The sequence below is a fragment of the Ranitomeya imitator genome, chromosome 3, assembly GCF_032444005.1.
Source record: "Ranitomeya imitator isolate aRanImi1 chromosome 3, aRanImi1.pri, whole genome shotgun sequence".
Taxonomy (NCBI): Eukaryota; Metazoa; Chordata; class Amphibia; order Anura; family Dendrobatidae; genus Ranitomeya; species Ranitomeya imitator.
This window is the reverse complement of record NC_091284.1, coordinates 355,279,040-355,303,751: the sequence shown is the minus strand read 5'-3', so window position 1 is coordinate 355,303,751 and position 24,712 is coordinate 355,279,040. Positions and strand designations below refer to the sequence as shown.

Genomic DNA, 24,712 nt, shown 5'->3' with positions numbered 1-24,712 from the left:
TATTTCCCTATTATTCTGCTAAATTATTACTCCCTGTTTGTTTATCTTTTTTGTAGAAAAATGGTGGCAGGCCCCACAGCTGCTATGGAGCCTGTGTGCTTGGGTGGCCGGTGTCAGCTCCACCACTGGGACCTTCCGCCTGTCATTGATCGTTCAACTGTATCGGTATCCTGAAATCTGATGCAGTTGTAAGAAATTATGAGAAGGGGAGTGTCAACTGACACTTCCTCCTCCATCATTCTCCCTTTGACGTTTTAGCACAGCAGGCACGGTGATGTTGCAACATGGCGCCCACTGTGCTGAGAGGTGCGATTCTTCAGAATGTTCACTGCAAAGAGGCGGGGAAATGAGGAGGTGAGTGTTGTATTTTTTTTCAGTAAGTACACTATGGTGGCCATAATACTGTATGGATGTATGGTACAGAATACTGTATGGATGACTATAGGGAGTGCATTATACTGTATGGAGAGCTGTGGGATGCATTATACTATACAGAGGTCTATGGGGTGCATTATACTGTATAGAGGACTATGGGGAGTGCATTATACTGTATGAAAGACTATAGGGGTACATTAAACTGTATAAAGGACTGTGGGGAGTGCAATAAACTATATGGAGTACTATGGTGTGGATTATACTGTACAGAAGACTATGGGGTGCATTATACTTTATAGAGGACTATGGGGTGCATTATACAAAATGGAGGGCCATGAGAAGTACATTTTACTATACGGAGGACTATGGAGAGTGCATTATACTGTATTGAGTATCATGGGGTGCATTATATTGCATGGAGGCAATATACTCTATGGAGGAATATGTGAGTGCGTAATATTGTATATATGACTACAGGGAGTGCATTATACTATATGGAGGAGTTCTGGGTGCATTATACTGAATAGAGGACTATGGGTACGTTATACTGTATGGGAAACTATGGGTGTGCATTATACTATATCGAGCACTATGGGGAGTGAATTACATTATATGGAGAACTGTTATGATCCGGTGACCTTGGAGCAGCATGAAAACTTTCACTGGAGTAAGTGGTAACTATACTGACCACAAATCCTGATCTTAACACCGCAACTAGAAGTAGCCGTGGGGTGTGCCTAACAAACCATAGACACCTCGTCACAGCCGGAGGACTAAATACCCCTATAGATGGAAATAGGAATACTATCTTGCCTCAGAGCAGAACCCCAAAGGATAGGCAGCCCCCCACAAATATTGGCTGTGAGTATGAGAGGAAAGACAAACAGGCAGAAAACAGGATTTAGCACAAGAGGCCGCTCTAGCTAAAAATAGGAAAGGATAGGACAGAGCTCTGTGCAGTCAGCATTAAAACCCTCCCAAAAATATTCACAGCAGATTGTACAAAAATTCCTCCATCTAACTAAAGACGTGGAACGTATATCTGCAACTCCAGAGACTCCTACACTCAGAGCAGGAATACAATCAAAAAACAAGCACACAGCTTGTGTGCCATAGAAAAAGAAACAGACACTTATCTTTGCTGAATTGGCAGCTAAGCAGGAGAAGCCAGACATAGATCCAACACTTCCCAAGAAACATTGACAACTGGCAAGGACTAATGAGTCCTGCAAACCTAAATACCCCAGTCAGAGATGCAATCAGCAGATACACCTGTCCAGGACTGCAAGCCAGGGACAACTGCATTACCACCTACAACCACCAGAAGGAGCCCAAAAGCAGAATTCACAAGAGTACCCCCCCTTGAGGAGGGGTCACCGATTCCTCACCAGAGCCCCCAGGCTGATCAGGATGAGCCAGATGAAAGGCACAAACCAAATCAGCGGCATGGACATCAGAGGCAAAAACCCAAGAATTATCCTCCTGGCCATAACCCTTCCATTTGACAAGGTACTGAAGCTTCTGCCTCGAAAAACGGGAATCCAAAATCTTCTCAACAACATATTCCAACTCCCCATCAACCAACACAGGGGCAGGAGGATCAACAGAGGGAACAACGGGCTCCACATATTTCCGCAATAAAGATCTATGGAAGACATTATGGATAGCAAAAGAGGCCGGAAGCGCCAGTCGAAAAGACACCGGATTAATAATCTCAGAAATCCTATAAGGACCAATAAACCGAGGCTTAAACTTAGGAGAAGAAACCTTCATAGGAACATGACGGGAAGACAACCAGACCAGATCCCCAACCCGAAGCCGGGAACCAACACACCGACGACGGTTAGCAAAACGTTAAGCCTCCTCCTGAGACAACACCAAATTGTCCACCACATGAGCCCAAATCTGCTGTAACCTGTCAACCACAGAATCCACACCAGGATAGTCAGAAGGTTCAACCTGCCCAGAAGAAAAACGAGGATGAAAACCAAAATTACAAAAGAAAGGTGAAACTAAAGTAGCCGAACTAGCCCGATTATTAAGGGCAAACTCGGCCAATGGCAAGAAAGCTACCCAATCATCCTGATCAGCAGACACAAAGCATCTCAAATAAGTCTCCAAAGTCTGATTAGTTCGCTCGGTCTGTCCATTTGTCTGAGGATGAAACGCAGAAGAAAAAGACAAATCAATGCCCAGCCTAGCACAAAAGGCCCGCCAAAACCTAGAAACAAACTGGGAACCTCTGTCGGACACAATATTCTCCGGAATACCATGCAAACGGACCACATGCTGAAAAAACAACGGAACCAAATCCGAAGAGGAAGGCAATTTAGGCAAAGGCACCAAATGAACCATCTTAGAGAACCGGTCACAAACAACCCAGATAACCGACATCCTCTGGGAAACCGGAAGATCGGAAATAAAATCCATAGAAATATGCGTCCAGGGCCTCTCAGGGACCGACAATGGCAAAAGCAACCCACTAGCACGGGAACAGCAAGGCTTGGCCCGCATACAAGTCCCACAGGACTGCACAAAAGAACGCACATCACGCGACAAAGAAGGCCACCAAAAGGACCTACCAACCAAGTCTCTGGTACCAAAAATGCCAGGATGACCAGCCAACACGGAACAGTGAACCTTAGAAATCACTCTACTAGTCCATCTGTCAGGAACAAACAGTTTCCCCACAGGACAGCGGTCAGGTTTGTCAGCCTGAAATTCCTGAAGAACCCGTCGTAAATCAGGGGAAATGGCAGAAAGGACCACCCCTTCTTTCAGAATACCGACCGGTTCCAAGACCTCAGGAGAATCAGGCAAAAAACTCCTAGAGAGGGCATCAGCCTTAATGTTCTTAGAACCCGGAAGGTACGAGACCACGAAATCAAAACGGGAAAAAAACAAGGACCATCGAGCCTGTCTAGGATTCAGCCGTTTGGCAGACTCGAGGTAAATCAAATTCTTATGATCGGTCAAGACCACAATACGGTGCTTAGCTCCCTCAAGCCAATGTCGCCACTCCTCAAACGCCCACTTCATAGCCAACAACTCCCGATTGCCGACATCATAATTGCATTCAAAAGGGGAAAACTTACGGGAAAAGAAAGCACACGGTTTCATTAAGGAACCAACAGGATCCCTCTGAGACAAAATGGCCCCTGCCCCAATCTCAGAGGCGTCAACCTCAACCTGAAATGGAAGAGAAACATCCGGTTGGCGCAACACCGGGGCAGAAGTAAATCGACGTTTAAGCTCCTGAAAGGCAGAGACAGCCGCAGAGGACCAATTCGCCACATCAGCACCTTTCTTTGTCAAATCGGTCAAGGATTTAACCACGCTGGAAAAATTAACAATGAAACGGCGATAAAAATTTGCAAAACCCCAAAATTTCTGAAGGCTCTTCACGGATGTAGGCTGAATCCAATCATGAATGGCCTGAACCTTAACCGGATCCATCTCTATAGACGAGAGAGAAAAAATAAAGCCCAAAAAAGAAACCTTCTGCACCCCAAAGAGACACTTAGACCCTTTCACAAACAGGGCATTGTCACGAAGGATCTGAAATACCATCCCGATTCCTGACCTGTTCCAAATGAGACTCCCAATCATCGGAAAAAATCAAAATATCGTCCAAATATACAATCAAGAACTTATCAATATAAGTCCGGAAAATATCATGCATGAGGGACTGAAAAATAGATGGAGCATTAGTGAGCCCGAATGGCATCACAAGGTATTCAAAATGGCCTTCGGGCGTGTTAAACGCAGTTTTCCATTCATCACCCTGTTTAATACGAACAAGATTATATGCCCCCCGAAGGTCAATCTTCGTAAACCAACTAGCTCCCTTAATCCTAGCAAACAAATTGGTAAGCAAAGGTAAAGGGTATTGCAACTTGACCGTGATTTTATTCAAGAGGCGATAATCAATACAGGGTCTCAAGGAACCATCTTTTTTAGCAACAAAAAAGAACCCCGCTCCCAACGGTGAAGAAGATGGCCAAATATGCCCTTTCTCCAAAGACTCCTTAATATAGCTCCGCATGGCGGTATGTTCAGGCACAGACAGGTTGAAAAGTCGACCCTTAGGAAATTTACAGCCTGGAATCAAGTCAATAGCACAATCGCAGTCCCTATGCGGTGGAAGGAAACTGGACTTGGGCTCATCGAATACATCCTGAAAATCAGACAAAAACTCTGGAATTTCAGAAGAGGAAGAAGAGGAGATTGACATCAAAGGAACATCATTATGAACCCCCTGACAACCCCAACTAGTCACAGACATGGACTTCCAATCCAACACAGGATTATGTACCTGCAACCACGGAAAACCGAGCACGATTGCATCATGCAAGTTATGCAACACCAGAAATCGACAATCTTCCTGATGGGCTGGCGACATGCGCATGGTCACCTGTGTCCAAAACTGGGGCTTATTTTTAGCCAAGGGTGTTGCATCAATGCCCCTTAAAGGAATAGGGTTCTGCAAAGGCTACAAGGGAAAACCACAACGCCTGGAAAACTCAAAGTCCATTAAGTTCAAGGCGGCGCCTGAATCCACAAACGCCATGACAGAAAATGATGACAATGAGCAGATCAAGGACACAGATAACAGAAATATAGGTTGTACAGTACTGATGGTAAATGAACTAGCGATCCTCTTTGTCCGCTTAGGGCAGACTGAAATGACATGAGAAGCGTTGCCACAATAATAACACAACCTATTCTGACGTCTGAAACCTTGTCGTTCCGTTCTAGACAGAATCCTATCACACTGCATTGGCTCAGGAATCTGCTCTGAGGACAACGCCATAGCGCGCACAGCTCTGCGCTCCCGCAAGCGCCAGTCAACCTGAATGGCCAGAGACAAAGAATCACTCAGACCGGAAGGCGTGGGAAACCCCACCATAACATCTTTAACGGATTCAGAAAGACCCTTTCTGAAAATTGCCGCCAAAGCATCATTATTCCATTTAGTCAACACAGACCATTTTTTGAATTTCTGACAATACAATTCTACCGCTTCTTGACCCTGAGACAGGGCCAACAAGGTCTTCTCAGCTTCATCCACAGAATTAGGTTCATCATATAATAATCCGAAAGCCTGAAAAAAGGAGTCTACATTAATCAAAGCCGGATTCTCAGATTCCAGGGAAAACGCCCAATCCTGCGGGTCGCCACGCAGCAGGGAGATGACGATTTTAACCTGCTGAATGGAATCACCAGAGGATCGAGGTCTCAAAGCAAAAAACAGTTTACAGTTGTTTTTAAAACTCAAAAATATGGACCTGTCACCAAAAAACAAATCAGTAGTAGGAATCTTCGGTTCTAAAACAGGAGTCTGAACAATATAATCAGAAATACCCTGTACCTTAGCAGCAAGCTGGTCTATACGAGAAGCTAATTCCTGAACATTCATGCTAGCACTAGGCTCCTCAGCCACCCAGAGATAAAGAGGGAAGAGAAGACAAAACAGACTGAAGAAAAAAAAATGGCTCAACACCTTCCTTCCCTTCTTCTGAGATGCATTTAACTCATTATGGGCCAGTTGTACTGTTATGATCCGGTGACCTTGGAGCAGCATGAAAACTTTCACTGGAGTAAGTGGTAACTATACTGACCGCAAATCCTGATCTTAACACCGCACTCTAGAAGTAGCCGTGGGGTGTGCCTAACAAACCCTAGACACCTCGTCACAGCCGGAGGACTAAATACCCCTATAGATGGAAATAGGAATACTATCTTGCCTCAGAGCAGAACCCCAAAGGATAGGCAGCCCCCCACAAATATTGGCTGTGAGTAGGAGAGGAAAGACAAACACAGGCAGAAAACAGGATTTAGCACAAGAGGCTGCTCTAGCTAAAAATAGGAAAGGATAGGACAGAGCTCTGTGCGGTCAGTATTAAAACCCTTCCAAAAATATCCACAGCAGATTATACAAAAATTCCTCCATCTAACTAAAGACGTGGAACATATATCTGCAACTCCAGAGACTCCTACACTCAGAGCAGGAATACAATCAAAAAACAAGCACTAAGGTGAGTGCATTATACTGTATGGAGGACTATGGGAAGTGCATTGTACTGTATGGAGGACTATGGGGAGTAAATTATGCTATATGGAGGACTATGTGGTGCATTATACTGTAAAGAAGACTGTGGGGAGCGCATTATACTATATGAAAGACTATGGGGTGCATTATACTATATGGATGACTATGGAAAGTGCATTACACTATAAGGAGGACTATGGAGAGCAGTATACTGTATGGAGGTCTATGGGGTGAGGTTGTGCAACAAAATATTAAGTTAATGGTACCATCATTTCTGACCAGGCCTATTTCATGAGTTTATTTAAAAAAACAAATCTGTGGAGGCATGGCTGAAAAGCAATGTCTTACTTTCATTTGTTCATTTTCATAGATTTTTTACTTATTATTACTTTTGTCAGATTCAAGTTATTTCTGTGATCATTGTGGGTTTTTCTTTCATTACATGAGGGATACCAACAATTTTGACCACGTGTGTACAAACTCCTTGCAGATGTTGTTCTTGGTGGGATCTGAACACAGGACCCCAGCACTGCAATACTAACCAGTGAGCCACCATGCTGCCCTATTACAGCTGACAAGATGCACAGTGGTGAATTATCAATGTATGTTTGTAATGAAAAAACCTACAAGAAAAGGGGAAGCCAATACCCAATACTATTGTCAGATTCAAGTTATTTCTGTGACTGTTGTGGGTTTTTCTGTCATTAAACAAGGGGTACCAACAATTTTGACCACATGTGTATGTTCTCCCTGTGTTAGCGTGGGTTTCCTCCTGGTTCTCTGGTTTCCTCCCACACTCCAGAGACATACTGATAGGGAATCTAGATTGTGAGCCCCAATGGGGACATTGCCAATAGTGCATGTAAAGCTCTGTGGAATTAATGGTGCTATATAAGTGAGTAAAATAAATAAACATAATAAATAATTAGCCATTGCACTCTCTCCCTCAATTAATTACCGGTCACTTTTCTGTATCCTGAACACCCCACCACTATGCACCTCCTGTTCTCTCAATTCACTATAATTTCCTTTTTGTATTGAGTGTTTGTATTGTATATTTGTTGTGTATATTGTGTATTTGGTGTCTGTTTTCTTTATTTGTTGTGGGTATTATGCATTTGATGTCTATATTGTGCACTTGATGTTTGTATTGGGTATTTGTCTATGTTGTGTATTTGATATACAGTTGTGCTCAAAAGTTTACATACGCCAGCAGAAATTTTGCTTTCTTGGCCTTTTTTTCAGCGAATATGAATGATAACACCAAAACTTTTTCTCCACTCATGGTTAGTGGTTGGGTGAAGCCATTTGTCAAACTACTGTATTTTCTCTTTTTAAATCATAATGACAGTCCAAAACATCAAATGACCCTTATCAAAAGTTTACATACCCCATTTCTTACTACAGTATATATTGCCCCTTCTAACATCAATGACAGCTTGAAGTCTTTTGTGGTAGTTATGGATGAGGTTCTTTATTTTCTCAAATGGTAAAGCTGCCCACTCTTCTTGGCAAAAAGCCTCCAGTTCCTGTAAATTCCTGGGCTGTCTAGCATAAACTGCTCACTTGAGATATTCCCAGAGTGGAGAGGAGACTGACATGGCCTCTCCAGAACCTTCATTTTTTATGCTGTAGCCAATGACAGGTCAACTTTGGTTTGGGTTTTGGATCATTGTCATGTTGGAATGTCCAAGTACGTCTCATGTGCAGCTTCTGGGCTGATGTGTGCAAATTTGCCTCCAGTATTTTCTGAAAATGTGCTGCATTCATCTTTCCTTCAACTTTGACCGAGTTTCCTGTGCCTTTATAGCTCACACATTCGCAAAACATCAGCGATCCACCTCCTTGCTTTACAGTAGGACTGGTGTTCCTTTCATCATAGGCCTTGTTGACCTCTTTCCAAATGTAACGTTTATAGCTGTGGCCAAAAAGTTAAATTTTGTTCTCATCACTTCAAATAACTTTGTTCCAGAAGGTTTGAGGCTTATCGCTGTGCTGTTTTGCGTATTGTAGGTCAGATACTTTGTTGCATTTGTGCAATAATGGCTTTCTTCTGGAGACTTGACCAAGCAGCCCATTTTTTTTCAAGTGCCTCCTAATTATGCATCTTGAAACAGCCACACCACTAGTTTTCAGAGAGTCCTGTATTTCACCTGATGTTATTTGTGGGTTTTCCTTTTCATCCTGAACAATTTTCCTGGCAGTTGTGGATGACATTTTTGTTGGTCTACCTGACCGTGGTTTTGTTTTTACAGAGCTCCTAATTTTCCATTTGTTAAACACAGTTTGAATGCTGCTGACTGGCATTATCAATTCCTTGGATGTCTTTTTGTATCAGTTCAACTAACTTTTCCCATAGATACATGGACAATTCTTTTGCTTTCTCCATGACTCACAACCAAAAAACGTCAGTGACTGGATGAAAGATGCAAGAGTTTGTCTGGATCCCAGAAACTCACTCAGCTTTTATGCACACACACTGATTGCAAGCAAACAGGTCACAGGTGAGGAAAAAAAGATATAGAGTCGGAGAAACAAAATAGGATCCCTGTGGGTGTGATACCTTTTAATGGCTAACATTGTAACCATTTTTTGTTTTGACGTACAGAAAAGAAAAAAGGAAAATCATTGTGTACCTCTGCTAGTGACCTACAACCCACAGCTTGAAATACTGAGAAAAATGGCTAAGAAGCTTCACCATATCCTACACAAGGATGACCGGTTAAAAATATTATTCAAAGACCCCCCTTGCTATGTTACAGGTCACCTCCCAATTTAAGAAACATCATGATACAAAATTCAATGCCCTCAGATTCACCAAGGGGAATGTTTCCTTGCAATGGGAGGAGATGCAAAACCTCCATTCATATAGAGACCAACGACAAGATCCAAATACCCAACACACAGCAGGACTATAAGATCCCTGGGACATTCACATGTTCCTCTTCCAATGTGGTGTATTTAATTCTATGCAAAATATATGTCCAGTGGGGGACTTCTATGTTGGAGAAACAGGACAGAGGCTGAGAGCAAGGATGAGGTCTGAGCAATTTCCTCCAAAAACAATGAAGGCACCACCAGCCCTTTGATCTCACATGCATATGGGGTCCATAAAACTTTCATACCACTTGTCTTATCTTACCTAATTAAGGATTCTTTCTTTAAGCTCAGTGTTTGTTTATTTAAATGTACATGTATCACACCATGCCTGTGCTCCTTAAGGTACCATCACATTAAGCAACGCTGCAGCGATATAGACAACGATGCCGATCGCTGCAGCGTCGCTGTTTAGTCATTGTGTGGTCGCTGGAGAGCTGTCACACAGACAGCTCTCCAGCGACCAACGATGCCGAAGTCCCCGGGTAACCAGGGTAAACATCGGGTTACTAAGCGCAGGGCCGTGCTTAGTAACCCGATGTTTACCATGATTACCATTGTAAAAAAAAACACTACATACTTACATTCCGGTGTCTGTCGCGTCCCCCGGCGTCAGCTTCCCTGCACTGTGTCAGTGTCGGCCGTAAAGCAGAGCGGTGACATCACCGTTGTGCTCTGCTTTACGGCCGGCCGGCGCTGACACAGTGCAGGGAAGCTGACGCCGGGGGACGCAACAGACACCGGAATGTAAGTATGTAGTGTTTTTTTTTACATTTACAATGGTAACCAGGGTAAATATCGGGTTACTAAGCGTGGCCCTGCGCTTAGTAACCCGATGTTTACCCTGGTTGCAAGTGAACACATCGCTGGATCGGCGTCACACACGCCGATTCAGCGATGTCAGCGGGTGATCCAGCGACTAAATAAAGTTCCAGACTTTCAGCTCCGACCAGCGATGTCACAGCAGGATCCTGATCGCTGCTGCGTGTCAAACACAACGATATCGCTATCCAGGACGCTGCAACGTCACGGATCGCTATCATTATCATTTTAAAGTTGCTCAGTGTGAAGGTACCTTTACTGTATATAATTTGGTTTCCTCAAATATATTGTCATAAGCCTGATGAAGAGACGTAAGCAGTCTTGAAAGCTTGCTTTTGTAACATCATTCACTATATTTTGTTAGCCATTAAAAGGTATCACATCCACAAGATTCCTATTTTGTTTCTACCACTGAGAGCACTCTATATCTTTTTTTCTACTGGCTAACATGGTACCAAACCACTTTTTTTCATTTAAACAGGTGAGGATGTTACCTTTAGTAGCCGTTCAAACCGATTTGTGTCAACTTCTGTCCATTCTATCAAGCCAAAATCACCAGGGTATGTAAACTTTTGATCCTGGTCATTTGGATATTTTGGGTTGTCATTATGATTTAAAAATAGAAAACACAATAGTTTGACAATAAATGGCTTCACCCAACCACTAACCATGAGTGGAGAAAAAGTTTTAGTGATATTATTCATATTCTGTATATATTGTGCATTTGTTGTGTGCAGAATTAGCAAATTAAGATGGCCTCAATTCAGATATCTCTAGTTAAACGATCATTGGGTTTGCTATTCTGCCAATGATAACCGAAGAAGCAGTGTGCCAATCAATTCTACAGTTATACAAGTCCACTTACCAACAACAGATGCTCATTAGGAGGACATTGAACTATTCTATCATCAAGTTCAAGAGGAAATTGTTAAGATGCCAAAATAAGACTTATTCATTATCATAGGAGACTGCCAAAGTGGGTCACAGCAAACATGGAACCATCGTTAGAACTTTGGTGAACAAAATTATTCATTGAGTTTTGTACAACAAATCAACTGTCCATCATGAGCACTTTCTTCCCAAATCACAAATGGAGACTCTACACATTGACATGACTGACTACATATGTGGTCGTCAAAGATGGAGGATGTTGATCATTACCATGAAAACAAGGCCAGTAGCTGACAGACTGTGGAACTTATCATGAACTTTTGATAAAAAGTTTAGAGTCAAACTTTGGCAATGGACTAGACAACAGGCTGTTTCCCACTTTGATTTGACCAAAATACCTGAAGTTTTTTGGAACAGTCTGCACAATCGATTTACATCACTAGACACAGATGAAAGAAAGCCTGACGAATTATGTACACATATAAAGATTATTACTCAAGATGCCACATACGACTGGGACACATTTGAGGTAGACTGCAATGAACCAGAAGTTGTGAAGGGCTTCAACCTACTCAGATGATAATTCATGATGCAGCAGCAACATCAGAAGCCAATAGGAGAATTGTTATGGGCAAATCAACAATGAAGTCACTGGACAAGGTCTTCAAATTGAGGAACATTTCACTGGCAACAAAGACACTACTTGCACATAGTTTGACTGTTCTATGAGATGCGACAGGGTCACTGGCACTGAGTATGAAAGGAGATATGTGTCATTGTGCATATTAGCTTTAGTGATGTGAAACCAGAATAGTTTTCCTCTAGCACGCTATGTGTTGAAAGGGTTAAGTTATGTTATGGGCTGGTTTTAGTGGACCTCCATAGAGCGGGTAAAAGGAGGTCCACCGTATCTCAACTGCTGAGTCCTGACAGGACCTGTGTGATGTCACGGTCATGTGATCATCACATGGGGTGTTAAATACCTGGACATGAGAGTCCTGCATCTACCTGGTAAAGCAGCTGACTCAACTCCATGTGATGTTTTGGGTGTGGGCAGCGCTCCAGGAACACGCATAGAGACTGAGGACAATCTAATGTCCTGAGTGAAATCCGCCATTCAGAGGGAGACGGAGATGGAGGAGCTTGTGAAACATCTCATCCAGGTACAGCAGCAACACCAGCTCGCTAGTCAACAAAAGAATTTGGTACAACAGGAAATGAATAAGCTGTTAGCACAACAGCTTCAACAACAGCTGCAGCAGCAACAGCAGCAGGAGGCACTAACACGGCTAATGGAGCTCCTCGCAGAAGCGGTTCGTGTAAGGCCGATGGTCTCCTCTCTGTCTCCAGGCGATAATGCGTACGTCTGGAAAATGGTAAGATGAGCTATACAGAAAATGACCACCTGGGGATGATGCCGAAGCCTTTTTGACTATGCTGGAGCAGGTAGCAGAGCGTGAGAGGCTACATCCAGAGCAGTGAGCAGAGGTGCTAGCCCCCTATTTGACTGGTGAACCCCAAAAGACGTATTAGGATTTAACCCTTCAGGATGCCAAAGAGTATGGCAAATTGAAAACTGAAATTCTGGTACACCTGGGAGTGACAATGTCTATAAGGGCTCAGCGAGTCCATCGCTGACCGAATGCTGGTGGCAAACCCCACGCTCCCAGATGTTTGATCTGTTGCACCTGGTTCAAAAGTGGCTTGTCAAATCCCATCGTCCTCGTACCAAAGCCCAATGGGGAGTGACGGTTTTGCAGCAACTACCGCAAGCTCAATGAGGTGTCCCTTTTTGACGCGTACCCGATGCCCTGGGTGGATGAACTCATTGAGCGACTGGGACGTGCTAGGTACATTATATCCCTCAACCTGAAGAAGGGGTACTGGCAGATCCCCCATGGTAACATAGTTTTAAGGTTGAAGGAAGACTTTAAGTCCATCTAGTTCAACCCATAGCCTAACCTAACATGCCCTAACATGTTGATCCAGAGGAAGGCAAAAAAAAAACCATGTGGCAGAGAGTAAGCTCCACATTGGGGAAAAAAATTCCTTCCCAACTCCACATACAGCAATCAGACTAGTTCCCTGGATCAACACCCTAACAAGGAATCTAGCATATATACCCTGTAACATTATACTTTTCAAGAAAGGCATCCAGTCCCCTTTTAAATTTAAGTAATGAATCACTCATTACAACATCATACGGCAGAGAGTTCCATAGTCTCACTGCTCTTACAGTAAAGATTCTGCGTCTGTTATTATGCTTAAACCTTCTTTCCTCCAGATGTAGAGGATGCCCTCTTGTCCCTGTCTCAGGTCTATGATTAAAAAGATCATCAGAAAGGTCTTTGTACTGTTCACTCATATATTTATACATTAACATAAGACCACGACTTAGCCTTCATTTTTCCAAACTAAATAGCCCCAAGTGTAATAACCTATCTTGGTATTGGTATTAATAACCTTGGTTGCTCTTTTCTGCACTCGCTCCAGTTCAGCTATGTCTTTCTTATACACCGGAGACCAGAACTGTACACAGTATTCTAAGTATGGTCAAACTAGTGACTTGTATAGAGGTAAAATTATGTTCTCCTCATGAGCATCTATGCCTCTTTTAATGCATTCCATTATTTTATTTGCCTTTGTAGCAGCTGCCTGACACTGGCCACTACATGTGAGTTTGTCATCCACCCATACACCCAGGTCTTTTTCATTGACAGTTTTGTCCAGAGTTTTAGAATTAAGCACATAGTTATACATCTTATTACTTCTATCCAAGTGTATGACCTTACATTTATTCCCATTAAAGCTCATTTGCCATTTATCAGCCCAAGCTTCTAGTTTACATAAATCATCCTGTAATATAAAATTGCCCTCCTCTGTATTGATTACCCTGCAGAGTTTAGTGTCATCTGCAAATATTGAAATTCCACTCTGTATGCCCCCTACAAGATCATTAATAAATATGTTTAAAAGAAGAGGGCCCAATACTGACCCCTGTGGTACCCCACTGCTAACCGTGACCCAGTCCGAGTGTGCTCCATTAATAACCACCCTTTGTTTCCTATCCCTGAGCCAGCTCTTAACCCACTTACACATATTTTCCCCTATCCCCATTATTCTCATTTTATGTATCAACCTTTTGTGTGGCACCGTATCAAAAGCTTTTGAAAAGTCCATATACACTACGTCCACTGGGTTCCCTTGGTCAAGTCCGTAACTTACCTCTTCATAGCAATTGATGAGATTAGTCTGACAGGAACGGTCCCTAGTAAACCCATGTTGGTATTGGGTCATGAGGTTATTCCTCTTCAGATACTCCAGTATAGCATCCCTTAGAATACCCTCCAGGATTCTACCCACAGTAGAGGTTAAGCTTACTGGCCTATAATTTCCGAGTTCAGTTTTTGTCCCCTTTTTGAATATTGGCACCACATTTGCTATACGCCAGTCCTGTGGTACAAATCCTGTTATTAAGGACTCTTTAAAGATTAAAAATAATGGTCTATCAATGACTGTACTTAATTCCTGCAGTACTCGGGGGTGTATCCCATCCAGGCCCGGAGATTTGTCAATTTTAGTGAATTTTAGACGCCGACGTACTTCCTGCTGGGTTAAGCAGGTGACACTTTATAATTCACTGATCATATTGTCTGCCATGGAATTTTCTTGTGTAAATACTGATGAAAAAAAGTCATTTAGCATATTGGCTTTTTCCTCATCCTCATCCACCATTTCACCCAGACTATTTTTAAGGAGGCCAACACTATCATTTTTTAGTTTCTTACTATTTACGCAGTTAAAGTATATTTGGAGATTATTTTTACTCTCTCTGGCAATGAGTCTCTCTGTCTCAATCTTAGCTGCCTTGATTTGCTTTTTACAGAATTTATTTAATTTTCTGTATTTATTTAATGCCTCCTCACTACCTACTTTCTTTAATTCTCTAAATGCTTTCTTTTTGTCACTTATTGCACCCCTTACAGTTCTATTTAGCCAGATTGGTTTCCTCCTATTTCTAGTATGTTTATTCCCATACGGTATATACTGCGCACAGGTCCTATCCAGGATGCTAATAAATGTCTCCCATTTTCTTTGTGTATTTTTTTGTCCCAGTTAATTGCACTAAGATCATCTCTCATCCGTTTGAAATTTGCCCTCCTGAAGTTTAGTGTCCTTGTAACCCCTCTACTACACATCTTATTAAAGGATACATGAAAACTTATTATTTCGTGATCACTATTCCCCAAGTGACCCCCAACCCTTATATTTGATATGCGGTCTGGCCTGTTGGTTAATATTAGGTCTAGCAGTGCCCCCCATTCTTGTTGGGTCCTGAACCAATTGTGAAAGGTAATTGTCTCTCATAGTTGTCAAAAACCGATTACCTTTGCTGGAACTGCAAATTTCCGTTCCCCAATCTATTTGAGGGTAGTTGAAGTCCCCCATAATAATGACTTGAGTCGCAGCTTCATCTATTTGCTTTATGAGGATATTCTCCGTTGCTTCCATTATTTTTAGAGACTTATAACAAACCCCTTTCAGTAATTTATTATTTTTTCCCCCTCCCTTTATCTCCACCCACAGGGACTCTACATTTTCATTAGATTCACCTATATTATCACGCAGGATAGGTTTTAAGGATGATTTTACATATAGACACACCTCCCCCTCGCTTATCCGTTCAATCATTTCTGAACAGACTATAACCCTGCAAATTAACAGCCCAGTCATGGCTCTCAAAAAGCCTCGTTTCAGATATCCCCACCATGTCATAATTATGCTCCAACACCACTAATTCTAATTCGTCCATTTTGTTGGCGAGGCTTCTGGCATTAGTTTACATACATTTTATGTATCTCTCTGTACCTCTATTCTTTCTTAAATTATTAATTGATCTAACCCCACCCCCCATGCCACCGCCACCCCCAACTTCCTTATTTATGCCCAGGTCTCTATCTGCACTATCTTCCCCTCCTATAAATTGAATACCTTCCCCCCCATTTCCTAGTTTAAACATTCCTCCAACCTTCTAGCCATTTTCTGCCCCAGCACAGCTGAACCATCCCCATTGAGGTGCAGCCCGTCCCTAGCGTAGAGCCTGTAGCCAACTGAGAAGTCGGCCCAGTTCTGCAGGAACCCAAACCCCTCCTTCCTACATCAATTCTTGAGCCACTTATTAACCTCCCTAATCTCCCGTTGCCTCTTTGGCGTGGCACGTGGTACAGGCAATATTTCGGAAAATACCACGTTGGAGGTCCTTGCTTTCAGCTTGCAGCCTAATTCCCTGAAATCATTTTAAGGACCTTCCACCTACCTCTAACTTTGTCATTTGTGCCAATGTGCACCATGACCGCTGGGTCCTCACCAGCCCCTCCCAGTAATCTGTCCACCCGATCATCGATGTGTCGGACTCGAGCGCCAGGTAGGCAGCACACCGTTCGACGATCCCTGTCTTTGTGACAGATTGCCCTATCTGTTCCCCTAATAATTGAGTCCCCCACTACCAGCACCTGTCTGGCCTGCCCTGCTCTCCTATTTCCCTCCTTACTGGAGCAGTCACTCCTCTGGCTTTCAGAGGGCATGCCTGGCTGTAGCAGTGCTACCCCTGTACTGGCACCCCCCTCATCTGCCAACTTAGCAAACTTATTGGGGTGTGCCAGATCAGGACTAGCCTCACTGGCACTCTTCCCTCTACCCGGCCTTCTAACTGTCACCCAGCTTGCTGCTCCACTGTCCTGCAGCTCCATCCTACCATCTTCCCCCTCATCTATCCCATTGAGCGTCTGCTTAGTGAGCAGAAGACTCATTTCCATATTGTCAATGGATCTCAGTGTTGCCAGCTGCACATTTAGATTCAGAATCTGGGTTTCCAAATGCACAACGTGCTCACATCTCACACAGCAGTATGCACCCTCGATCGGCTGCTCAAGGACTGCATACATGTGGCAAGATGTGCACTGGATGGCATTATCAATAGTGGAGCACATTTCTTAATGGGGATTGCACCAGACAGAAAAGTTAAATAAAAAATAAATGCAAAGTATCAATAAAACACAGACAGCAATTCAGCAATTCCTCCCTTTGAAACTCCCTGAATCCAAAGTCACTGAATCACAAGTCACACTTACCGCCGTTCACACTTACGCTCAGGTCACACTAAGCTCGTTCACACTTTCTAAGCTGAAGATTTAAAGAAATTTTTTTTTCTCTTTCCCCTCAGCAGCAATCCACCTTGCTGTTCAATGCACTTCCAAAAAAGTGTCACAGAGCGTCAAGGAAAAGATGGCCTTGTCAATGCCAGATGGGTGTTTTCAGTACATCAAGATGCCTTTTTCGACTGCAGGGAGCCCCAGCTACCTTCTAGAGGGTGATGGATGAAATCTTGGCTCCATGTAAGATATATGCCACAGCCTAATTGGATGACATTGTCATCTTTAGCTCTGACTGCAGTTCGCATCTGTTTTGTTAAGGTTCAAAGAATTGTGATGAATAAATAAATGCTCACACGACAATTGAATAAACTAGTATGAATTTACATAATAAAAGATAATAAATATAAACAAACACTAAAAATAGCAAATAATCAATAAAGTCATGCATTACATAGGAGTCAATCAGGTACAGGTGATCCTTGATGACTTGAGGAAAGCGGGATTCACCATAAATTCCAAGAAGTGTGCCATAGGGAAGAAAGAGGCCAGGTAATTAGGCTAAATCGTCGGGAGAGGCGAAATCAAGCCCCAGTTGAATAAAATAAAAGCAATTCAGGAGTGGCTGCAACCACTCTCCAAGAAGCAAGTCAGGGTGTTTCTTGGGATTGTGGGGTATTACAGGTGATTTATCCCGAACTTTGCCTTAGTTGCAGCATTGTGAAAAGATCTCCTTGTGGGCACCAAGTCGACGATGGTAAAATGGACTCCTGACACACTGAAGCGGGCTCTGTGCAAGCATCTGGTTCTAGTCACACCCGACTTTAGTAAAGAATATGTGGTTCAGACCGATGCTTCAGAAGTTGAGTTGAGAGCCGTGCTGTCACAGGAAATCAATAGAGAAGAGCATCCCATCCTTAATCTAAGCAGGAAACCCTCATCTTGAAAAAGAACTACGCAATAGTTGAGAAAGAATGCTAAGCCATAAAGTGGGCTGTCGACACCCTGAAATACCACCTGCTAGGCTGTAGGTTTAAGTCAGTGTTGGACCATGCCCCTTTGAGATGGTTGAGAGAGAAGGGTAAGAACACCAGGTAACTAGGTGGTTCTTAGCCCTTCAAGACTTCACATTCCACCTAGAGCATAGGCCAGAGAAGTGAAGTTACATGGCAATGCAGATGCTCTCTCCCGAATTCCCAGTTCGGTGTTTGAAAGTGCCAAAACCCCCGGCTTTGGGCAGAGGTGGGAAATATGTGACAGGGTCACTGACACAGTGTATGAAGGGAAATATGTGTCACTGCTCATATTAGCTTCAGTTATGTGAGACCAAAATAGTTTTCCTCCAGCACGCTATATGTTGAGAGGGTTAAGTTATGTTTTGGGCTGGTTTTAGTGGACCTCCATAGAGCGGGTGGGAGGAGATCCACTGTATCGCCACCTGCAGAGTCCTGACAGGACCTGTGTGATGTCACGGTCATGTGATTGTGGCACCCCAGAAGTTCAGGTACCACTGTAGTGCTGCCTTCCTCTCAGGGAGGGTAGTGCTATGCCTGGAGATAAGTGAGATTCCCTTTGCCAGGTTATCACACACACAACACCTTCCAAATCCAGGCCAGGAGGGGGAGCTCAAAACCCTGTTTTAGGGCAGCTTTCCTGGAAAAAGATCCTGGTTTGGAGGAGGAGTCAGTTCAGTTTGTACAGTCTGTGAGCGAGGGCAGACAGAAAAGGAACAGAGGAGAGATTCAGGGCTCAAGGAGGATGAGAATAGGCCTCAGAGGAGTCAGAGACCGCATACCGGGAGCCCGTGGCTAGAGTGTTACTACAGGACACTCAGCAGAACCAGAGAGCATAAGATCTTACAGACATTGCCCAAATTACGCCTGTGGCACAGCAGCATCCTGGAGCCTGGAGTCACCGTGTAGAGACTCCAGAAAGTACAGCTCAAGCTGCCTGCCATACAGGTACCCGTCCCAGGACAGGAGAAAGAACTGAAAGAATTTGGACCTTGTTTGGAACACTTCAGGCAGCAAGGGATATTAGCAAGTGCAGAGTGGAAGGCTCCTAACCTGACTTGCCAAGGGGATTCCGCTTGTTTCCAGCCTGTATGGACTCCTATGTTCTTGTTGCTGGTGCCCTGGACTGTGGCCTGCCAACTACAGTAAACCAGGTAAAGACTTACAACTTATGTCCTTTACTCATTTACTGGCAGCCGTCATCACCACCATACACCTTAGGACCCCTGGGGACCCCGCTTCATCTGTGGGAAGTGTACCATCAGTGCTGCAACAAGATTTCCCAGAGGACACCTTTAACCCCTTTGAGGTGGGCTCCGGCGGTGAGCCCACCTCAAAGCCGTGACATGCCAGCTGTTTTGTACATGTGCGCGCAATGAGCGCGAGCAGAATCGCAATCCGCCCGCGCCCATTAACTAGTTAAATGCCGCAGTCAAGCGCTGACAGTGGCATTTAACAAGCGCTCCCGGCCGCGCAGCCGGAGGTGCTCGCGCCGCTGACCCCCGTCACATGATCGGGGGTCAGCGGTGCATTGCCATAACAACCAGAGGTCTCCTAGAAACCTCTATGGTTGTTGATGGCCGATTGCTTTGAGCGCCACCCTGTGGTCGGTGTTCAAAGTACACCTGCATTTCTGCTACATAGAGGTGATCTGTGCTTCACCTCTATGTAGCAGAGGCGATTGAGTTGTGCATGCTTCTAGCCTCCTATGGAGGCTATTGAAGCATGCCAAAATTTAAAAAAAAAGTGTTTAAAAATATTAAAACAAATAAAAAATATATAAAAGTTCAAAACACCCCCCTTTCGCCCCAATCAAAATAAAACAATTAGAAAAAAATCAAACATACACATATTTGGTATCACCGCGTTCAGAATCGCCCGATCTATCAATAAAAACAAAGGATTAACCTGACCGCTAAATGGCGTAATGAGAAAAAAAATCAAAACGCCAAAATAACGTTTTTTTGGTCGCCGCGACATTGCATTAAAATGCAATAACGGGCGATCAAAGGAAGGTATCTACACCAAAATGGTATCATTAAAAATGCCAGCTCGGCACACAAAAAATAAGCCCCCACCTGACCCCAGATCACGAAAATTGGAGATGGAGAATGGAGACGCTAACGGGTATCGGAAAATCGCGCAACTTTTTTTTTTTTTTAGCAAACTTTGGAATTTTTTTCACCACTTAGATAAAAAATATCCTAGATATGTTAGGTGTCTATGAACTCGTAATGACCTGGAGAATCATAATGACAGGTTAGTTTTAGTATTTGGTGAACCTAGCAAAAAAGCCAAACAAAAAACAAGTGTGAGATTGCACTTTTTTTGCAATTTCATCACACTTGGAATTTTTTTCCCGTTTTCTGTTACATGCCTGGTAAAACCAATGGTATTGTTCAAAAGTACATCTCGTCCTGCAAAAAATAAGCCCTCACATGGCCATATTGATGGAAAAATAAAAAAGTTATGGCTCTGGGAAGGAGAGGAGCGAAAAACGAAAATGAAAAAACGGAAAAAGCTCCGGGGGTGAAGGGGTTAACGCAGCGTCGGTCCCACAAATGACTGAAACCACAGGTGACGTCACGACAGACTTATAAACATTTTTCCCTTAAAAGACCGTCCCCTTTATTGGGCGCCCAGGGTCATGGACCAGGTCGCAGCCACCGTGACTTCCCCTTTAAGACCGAACCTGGTACCGAGTACCCCGCTGCCCTGGAGGGCGACTCATGATCATTACATGGGGTGTTAAATATCTGGACATGAGTGTCAGTCTAGATGGTGTGCTGGGAGAGGTGTAACTCCCTCGTAGCTCCTGGAGGAGCTTAGCACGCGGTGTTTGTTTCCTGCAGTGAAGCTTGCAGGGCAAAGTTACCTTTTGTTTTGTTTCATCATTATGCCAGTAAGACTCTGTCTATTTTTCCTGAACCCTGCTGAAGTTTATGCTGTCCATAATAAACTAGCAGGTGAACTACCACCAGTACAGTTCCTGTGTCTACCTGGTAAAACAGCTGAGTGAGTCAACCCCTCACAGATAACATATGGATGCAAAATCTGTCTGATAAAGAAAAAAGACAGAAGAATCAACACCTTTGAAATGCTGGAGAAGGATGTTATTAAGGCCGGGGACACACACAATGTATAAAAAAACGGACCGTTTTTGACGGACGAGAATCGCACAAATGTTACCAAAACATTGATCCGTGTGCAGTGCGAGGATGCGATTTTCTCGCATCAAATGATCCTTGTGACATCCGTGTGACATCCGTATGGCATCCGTACTGCGTGTTTTTATCGCAGGCTTGCAAAACCGACATACGGCTATACAAGGGATCCATGTGACAAAAAAAAAAACATATATACTGTCTATATATATATATATACAGTGGGGCAAAAAAGTATTTAGTCAGTCAGCAATAGTGCAAGTTCCACCACTTAAAAAGATGAGAGGCGTCTGTAATTTACATCATAGGTAGACCTCAACTATGGGAGACAAACTGAGAAAAAAAAATCCAGAAAATCACATTGTCTGTTTTTTTAACATTTTATTTGCATATTATGGTGGAAAATAAGTATTTGGTCAGAAACAAAATTTCATCTCAATACTTTGTAATATATCCTTTGTTGGCAATGACAGAGGTCAAACGTTTTCTGTAAGTCTTCACAAGGTTGCCACACACTGTTGTTGGTATGTTGGCCCATTCCTCCATGCAGATCTCCTCTAGAGCAGTGATGTTTTTGGCTTTTTGCTTGGCAACACGGACTTTCAACTCCCTCCAAAGGTTTTCTATAGGGTTGAGATCTGGAGACTGGCTAGGCCACTCCAGGACCTTGAAATGCTTCTTACGAAGCCACTCCTTCATTGCCCTGGCGGTGTGCTTTGGATCATTGTCATGTTGAAAGACCCAGCCACGTTTCATCTTCAATGCCCTTGCTGATGGAAGGAGGTTTGCACTCAAAATCTCACGATACATGGCCCCATTCATTCTTTCATGTACCCGCATAAGTCGTCCTGGCCCCTTTGCAGAGAAACAGCCCCAAAGCATGATGTTTCCACCACCATGCTTTACAGTAGGTATGGTGTTTGATGGATGCAACTCAGTATTCTTTTTCCTCCGAACACGACAAGTTGTGTTTCTACCAAACAGTTCCAGTTTGGGTTCATCAGACCATAGGACATTCTCCCAAAACTCCTCTGGATCATCCAAATGCTCTCTAGGAAACTTCAGACGGGCCCAGACATGTACTGGCTTAAGCAGTGGGACACGTCTGGCACTGCAGGATCTGAGTCCATGGTGGCGTATTGTGTTACTTATGGTAGGCCTTGTTACATTGGTCCCAGCTCTCTGCAGTTCATTCACTAGGTCCCCCCGCGTGGTTCTGGGATTTTTGCTCACCGTTCTTGTGATCATTCTGACCCCACGGGGTGGGATTTTGCGTGGAGCCCCAGATCGAGGGAGATTATTAGTGGTCTTGTATGTCTTCCATTTTCTAATTATTGCTCCCACTGTTGATTTCTTCACTCCAAGCTGGTTGGCTATTGCAGATTCAGTCTTCCCAGCCTGGTGCAGGGCTACAATTTTGTTTCTGGTGTCCTTTGACAGCTCTTTGGTCTTCACCATAGTGGAGTTTGGAGTCAGACTGTTTGAGGGTGTGCACAGGTGTGTTTTTATACTGATAACAAGTTTAAACAGGTGCCATTACTACAGGTAATGAGTGGAGGAAAGAGGAGACTCTTAAAGAAGAAGTTACAGGTCTGTGAGAGCCAGAAATCTTGATTGTTTGTTTCTGACCAAATACTTATTTTCCACCATAATATGCAAATAAAATGTTAAAAAAACAGACAATGTGATTTTCTGGATTTTTTTTTCTCAGTTTGTCTCCCATAGTTGAGGTCTACCTATGATGTAAATTACAGACGCCTCTCATCTTTTTAAGTGGTGGAACTTGCACTATTGCTGACTGACTAAATACTTTTTTGCCCCACTGTATATATATATATATATGTCAGTAGACACATATATGTATATATATTAATATTTCATCCAGCGCGATGTAGCAGAAAGCCGGTAATTCAATTACCGGCTTTTGCTTTCTCCTTCCTAAACCCGACATGATAAGAGACCTGGTTTACATACAGTAAACCATCTCATATCACCATTTTTTTTGCATATTCCACACTACTAATGTCAGTAGTGTGTCTATGCAAAATTTGGCCGTTCTAGCTAGTAAATTAAGGGGTTAAATGGCGGAAAAAATGGCGCACAATTTTCTCCGCCAGAGTAGTAAAGCCAGTGACTGAGGGCAGATATTAATAGCCTGGAGAGGGTCCACGGTTATTGGCCCCCCCCTGGCTAAAAACACCTGCCCCCAGCCACCCCAGAAAAGGCACATCTGGAAGATGCGCCTATTCTGGCACTTGGCCACTCTCTTCCCATTCCCGTGTAGCGGTGGGATATGGGGTAATGAAGGGTTAATGCCACCTTGCTATTGTAAGGTGACATTAAGCCAGATTAATAATGGAGAGGCGTCAATTATGACACCTATCCATTATTAATCCAAAACTAGTAAAGGGTTAAAAAAAACACAAACACATTATGAAAAATTATTTTAATGAAATAAAAACAAAGGTTGTTGTAATATTTTATTGAACGCCCAATCCACTCACTGAAGACCCTCGTTCTGTAACAAAAAAAATATAATAAACCAACAATATCCTTACCTTCCGCAGATCTGTAAAGTCCAACGATGTAAATCCATCTGAAGGGGTTAAAATATTTTGCAGCCACGAGCTTTGCTAATGCAGCAGCTCATGTCTGCAAAACCCCGGGGAATGTAGGTAAAGTAGGTCATTGACCTATATTTACCTGCATTTGCGGTGAGGCGCCCTCTGCTGGCTGTTCCTAGATTTTGAGAACTTTCCTAGAAAGCTCCCTGGCTCGAGTTCATAAGAGGGCGCCCTCTGCTGGTTGTCCTCATAGAAGAGATCTGCATGGAGGAATGGGCCAACATACCAACAACAGTGTGTGGCAACCTTGTGAAGACTTACAGAAAACGTTTGACCTCTGTCATTGCCAACAAAGGATATATTACAAAGTATTGAGATGAAATTTTGTTTCTGACCAAATACTTATTTTCCACCATAATATGCAAATAAAATGTTAAAAAAACAGACAATGTGATTTTCTGGATTTTTTTTTCTCAGTTTGTCTCCCATAGTTGAGGTCTACCTATGATGTAAATTACAGACGCCTCTCATCTTTTTAAGTGGTGGAACTTGCACTATTGCTGACTGACTAAATACTTTTTTGCCCCACTGTATATATACCTATTCTATGTGTACACATTTATTCGACCTATTCTATTCTAAGCGGTCAGTGTGATTTTACTGTACACCGCACTGAATTGCCGGCTTTTCTCTCTAACAGCGCTGCGTATTCCTCGCAAGTCACACTGCTAGTCTGTGTGTGATCCGTATTTTTGGGGCTTCCATAGACTTTCATTGGCGATTCTCGGCCGAGAAACGCTGA

General features: G+C 43.3%; 1 long non-coding RNA gene across 1 annotated transcript in view; it reads left to right on the top strand.

Annotated features, from left to right (window-relative positions):
* LOC138672095 (uncharacterized) overlaps positions 1-17,420 on the top strand; it is a 67,110-nt gene extending 49,690 nt beyond the window's left edge. The window contains exon 3 of the long non-coding RNA XR_011319573.1: positions 17,244-17,420. This is a non-coding gene — a long non-coding RNA (uncharacterized lncRNA). The remainder of the gene's footprint in view (positions 1-17,243) is intronic.
* The last annotated feature ends 7,292 nt before the right edge of the window (positions 17,421-24,712 follow it).